Below are 6,000 nucleotides of genomic sequence, written 5' to 3' on the forward strand. Positions count from 1 at the left end.
TTGCCACATTGTTGTCGATGCATATATTAAAAAGTGGTTGCTTTCAGGTGAGGTGAGGTGAGCGTACCAGCTTCCAAACCCAGCTCTCAAAAGGCTGAAACAATTTTGTTTTCCCCCCAGAGTGACCTGATGGTGGCAGCAGCAGCTCATAGTGTGCTATCTGGTTTTACCAAGGATGCACAACAAAACTTTATACGAAAACCTTTCAGTTTTCTTCTGAGTCAAAAGCTACATTCAGTGCTGCAGCACCTAGTTCGATATGAGGTTCACATTCTTGCCTTGTCTTACCTCTCCTCTTTTACCCCTCTCTTTGTTGCTCCTTTTATCCTCTTATCTTTTACGAACATAAGAATTCCCTTGTTGGGTGTGACCAACATTCATCTATTCCATTCTGTTCCCAAGAGGGGCTAGCCAGGTGCCTGTGAAATTTCACAAGCAAAGCATGCTGGTAAAGGGTGGTCCCTGTGTTTGCTGCCCCCCGCCGCACTGAGAGCCAGTGTGGTGTAGTGGCTAGAGTGCTGGACTGGGAGTCGGGAGATCTGGGTTCTAGTCCCCACTCAGCCAGGGAAGCTCACAGACTGTCAGCCCAACCTACCTCACAGGGTTGTTGTTGTGAGGATAAAATAGAGGAGGAAGAGGATTATGTATGCCACCTTGAGTTCCTTGGAGGAAAAAAGGCGGGATATAAATGTAATAATAAATACATTAGGTATTCGGGGGTAGCTGATATCCCTGAACATGGAGGGTTCACTTAGTAATCATGCCCAGTGACAGGCAAACTCTCCACCTGTCTCGATTTAGAATTAGGCTTGGCAAATCAGGCAATTTCCCCCAGTAAGAAAATAGCTTATTTTCTCTGAGCCCAATTCTGAATTCGGAAATTGTTATGCTCCTGCTGATGTACATGAGAGTGCAACAACATTCTCAATTACTTCTCCCGTTCCCATGAGCCTCTAGAAAAGCGGTGGGCAAAGTGCAGCCTATAGGCCGTGTCTGCCCCCCAAAATGGTATTTTTAACAAATGGAATCCAGAATGGACATTTTGACTCCGCAAGCTAATTTTGAACCTTTTGGCACTCCAAGTGCCATTTTTTATTTTATTTTTTAAAATATTTGGCATCGGGGGGGGAGGTATGACCCACTGGGAGCAAAAATTGCCTCCCAAATTAGTCAACCCCTGCTCTAGAATGTGCCATGATGCCTCCATCAGTTCCCCCAAATTTACTTGTTGACAATAGCAAGGTTTATCTCTCAAGGCCTCTTTATTCCATTATTCCATTCCTTCTCTTCCTTCCTTCCTTCCTTCCTTCCTTCCTTCCTTCCTTCCTTCCTTCCTTCCTGGCATTTATACCTCCACCTTTCCACCAGAATGTTCAAGGCACCTCTACGTATTGACAGCATTGATCGGATGCCTTATAACCACATTCTCAGGGTGGTCTGGGACAATCAGGTCTTTGCCAAAGTAGGTGCCACTCACTCTGGACTGAAACCAAATATATGAGCCACTGCAGTTCAAATCCCAAGTCTAGAAGTTACAAACCTTGGCGGACTCACTGAATATGACTAATCATCATTGAAAACATTTTCATGAAAGCCCATGAGACTTTCACCCATGCGATCCATGACTCAATCCTATTCTTTGTAGAGTGGAAATGACCAACTGATTGGATGTGAGCTCCAAAGCAAATTTCTTGCCTTGGGGTGGCCTTACCCAAACGTTTTTTTTTCAATTTGTAAGCAATAGAAGTGTCACATTTCAATGCCACATGTCTTTTTCTTTGGGGATTATGTAAGTCATGTGTCAAGGTTCATATTTGTATGTAATGCTATGCTTGAGCACATGGGCCCATACAATCTCCCATACATTAAAGCAGGAGTGGGCAGACTTCAGGCTTGCAGGATGTCTTTTGTTTTTTATTAGAATGCTGAGGTCTACCAACTAGGGCCAGATACAAAATGGTGGATAGAGTCAATTATCTACTGCAAGAGTGCACAACCTTTTCAGCCCCAGGGGCCACATTGGGTCCTGGGATGCTGGAGGTCACACATGTGCACGCAAGCACGCACGCACATACACGTGCACATACACTTACTCTCATTCGCACACATATATACTTGGGGTCACTGCGGGAAGGAGGCTGCAGCCTTCTCCCTGGCCCAGTCACCCTGACCTGATAGCTGCTTTACCACCGCTGTTAGCAGCAAAGCAGTGATGTTGCCAGTCTGTTGCCACTTTTTGTTTTTGACGGTGGCGGCTGCGGGGTATTGCCCCTCCCCTGCAGTCCTTGGTGGGGCGTGCTTTTTTACACCCCTCATCTATCGCACCGCATGAACTGGGATATATGCAAATATACCTGTGAGTTACCAGAAATCAGTAATTCTAACACAGCCCTCTAAAACTGTTTTAGCAGACCTGAACAAAGAACTGGTCAAAGCAACCAAGTAGTATTCCTGTGTTACAGATGAGGAATACTGAGGCTGGGAGATTAAGCAGTCACCACAAGGCCAGGCATGGCAGAGACTTTTTTTCCTTGCAGTTTTCCTTACTCTCATTAAAGTACCTACCAAGAGGCAGATCTGCCTTGGAGATCTACTGCAAATCACCCAGAGATCTACCAGTAGATTCCAGTCTACCTTCTGCCTGCTCTTCCATTTAAACCTCTTCTTTTCTATTCACTCATGTACCTTAAATTTCCTTGAAGGGAGACATTTCTAGTGTTCCCTTCTTCTGTTTCTACTTTTAAAGCAGTTAGAACACACTGTTTCTCCCTAGTGTGCATGGGCGTTTGTCCAGGCTACCCTCTTTTCTAATTGTATACCAACTCCTCCTGGGGAAATATGAAATGTGATATATCTGTGTTATAACAATTTCCATGCAGGCTAGGAAAGTGAAACATGTGCACATTAATAGCTCAGTTTGTTTAGAAAATCTTCTCTTACTAATGGATGGAAGGAGAGATTGTCCATCCTTAAACGTAAATTGTGTATATCTCTTGTTCCATTCACTTACCAGAAGTTATCACTGGCCAAACACAATCGTACGTGCTACAGAGCAGGTAATAGCAAGTAATGCCATCGTTATTTGCTGTTACAGAAGTGTATTGACCAAGAACACAGTCTTTTGGGAAGAACTAGGGAGTCTGTACTTTGGTTACAAGAACTCCACCGTCAGTGCTGGCTCCAAGTTTCTGAGTGCTCTTGGGCAAGGCACCCTCGATGGACCACCCTCCTCAGGGAGACCACCTTCTCACCATCATTATCACCAGCTGCTATTGCTCCTCCTCCTCCTCACCGCTATTGCTTGCTTGCTTGAGAGGCGGAGGGCCAGTCAACAAGTAGGCAGTGGCATCTCCTGCTCCTCACCGCCACCGTTGTCTGGGCCAGAGCGAGAGGCAGGTGAAGAAGCAGGACGCAATGGTGAAGAGGAGGAGCAAGTCCAGGAGGCTCTTGTCAGCATGCCTATCCTTGACGTCAGCCCTGTCCGTCCGTCCCCCACCACCCAGTGACTGATAACTCTTGCCTTGCCATTGGCATGCTGGGTTTTTTCTTGTGGCTGGTAATGCCCAACCAGAGATTGCTAAATATTCCTGGTTAAACAAGAATGGGCACGGTGGTGCATTTAGGTGAGTAATGTTCGCTTTCAAGACTTCCAAGCTTCTGAAAACTAAATTATTATGACGGGGTTTTTGGATGCTGTAATTCAAACATATACTTGTTTGACCCTCTGAACTGGAATCCAGAGATACAGCCCCTGTTTGTGAGCAAGTGCCATCCCTCACTTATGGAAGGTGCTCTCTGTTTGCTATCAGTGCTGCTATAACATGGGGATTCCAACCAGAAATCCTTGCTACTGTTGAGAAACGCGGTTGGGTCTGCCGTTGCGACTCCACTGAGACAATGAAATAAGTATCAATATACACCAATGTATGGTGGCTTGTTGTAACCAGCCAGTCACCTGCATGAAAGCCATGTGGTGTTGTGGTCAGAGCAGCCTTCCCTAGCCTAGTGCCCTCCAGATGTGTTCAGCTGCAACTCCCATCATTCCCAGCCAGCATTTCCAGGTTTAGATTTGCATAGGAATAAGGTCTGCTGAAACATGGGGAATGCCTTGCAGGAAGAGGCAAGGGATTTATCTGATGGTTCCCAACCTTGGGCCCCCAGATGTTGTTGGACTAAAATCCCATCATCCATGACCTGAAAGTAGAGGAGAATGCTTAAGGAATCTTTCTTTCTTTCTTTCTTTCTTTCTTTCTTTCTTTCTTTCTTTCTTTCTTTCTTTCTTCCTTCCTTCCTTCCTTCCTTCCTTCCTTCCTTCCTTCCTTCCTTCCTTTCCTTCCTTCCTTCCTTCCTTCCTTCCTTCCTTCCTTCCTTCCTTCCTTCCTTCCTTCCTTCCTTCTTTCTTTCTTTCTTTCTTTCTTTCTTTCTTTCTTTCTTTCTTATTGCATTTATATCCTGCCTTTATTCCTCTTGCAAGGAACCCAAGGCAGGTTACGTTATCTTCTTCCTCTCCATTTTATCCTCACAACAACAACCCTGTGAGGTAGGTTAGGCTGAGAGTGTGTGACTGACCCAAAGTCACCCAGTGAGCTTCCATGGCCGAGTAGGGACTAGAACCAACACTTTTGCCACTATACCACACTGGCTCTTTGAAAGACCTCTTGAAATAAGGGTCAGGCATCATTGCAGATCCTGTGTTCATAGTACTTTTGCACATGGAACTTTCTACAATAGGCAAGGATTCAAGAAACACATAGATCTGTCAGGACAGGATGTGGGTGACTGAGAGCCCCTGCTGTATGGGGTTGGCTGCTGAGTGACACAATTGTGTTTCTAGTTCAGGAGGAGCATCACAAACTTAATTCGAGGCTTATGTTTCAGGTTGTTTTTCCAGCCTATGATTGTTCGTTGTTCAGTCGTTCAGTCGTGTCCGACTCTTCGTGACCCCATGGACCATAGCACGCCAGGCCTTCCTGTCCTGCGCTCTCTCCCGGAGCGTGCTCAAGTTCATATTCATTGCATCGGTGATGCTATCTAGCCATCTCATCCTCTGCCGTCCCCTTCTCCTTTTGCCTTCAGTCTTTCCCAGCATCAGGGTCTTTTCCAGGGAGTTTTCTCTTCGCATTAGGTGGCCAAAATATTGGAGCTTCAGCTTCATTATCTGTCCTTCCAATGAGCAGTCAGGGTTGATTTCCTTTAGGATGGACTGATTTGACCTCTTTGCAGTCCAGGGGACGCGTAAGAGTCTTCTCCAGCACCACAGTTCGAAAGCATCAATTCTTCGGCGCTCAGCCTTCCTTATAGTCCAGCTCTCACAGCCATACATTACTACTGGGAAAACCATAGCTTTGATTAGACGGACCTTTGTCGGCAAGGTGATGTCTCTGCTTCTTACTATGCTGTCTAGGTTGGCCATAGCTTTCCTCCCAAGGAGCAAGCGTCTTTTAATTTCATGGCTACAGTCACCGTCTGCAGTGATCTTGGAGCCCAAGAAAGTAAAATCTGTCACTGCTTCCATTTCTTCCCCTTCTATATGCCAGGAAGTGATAGGGCCAGATGCCATGATCTTCGTTTTTTTAATGCTGAGTTTCAAACCAGCTTTTGCACTCTCCTCTTTCACCCTCAACAAGAGGCTCTTTAGATCCTCTTCGCTTTCTGCCATTAGGGTGGTATCGTCTGCGTATCGGAGGTTGTTGATAATTCTCCCAGCAATCTTAATTCCGACCTCTGATTCATCCAACCCAGCATTTCTCATGATGTACTCTGCATATAAGTTAAATAAGCAGGGTGACAATATGCAGCCTTGTCGTACTCCTTTCCCAATTTTGAACCAATCGGTTGTTCCATCTCTGGTTCTTACTGTTGCTTCTTGACCCTCGTACAGGTTTCTCAGGAGACAGGTAAGGTGGTCTGGTACTCCCATCACTTTCAGAATTTGCCACAGTTTGTTGTGATCCACACAATCAAAGGCTTTAGCGTAGTCAATGAAGCAGAATAGACGTT

This window comes from Heloderma suspectum, chromosome 4 (genome assembly GCF_057233095.1).
Source record: "Heloderma suspectum isolate Gila_16-S chromosome 4, 16-S_ref, whole genome shotgun sequence".
In the NCBI taxonomy this organism is placed as follows: Eukaryota; Metazoa; Chordata; class Lepidosauria; order Squamata; family Helodermatidae; genus Heloderma; species Heloderma suspectum.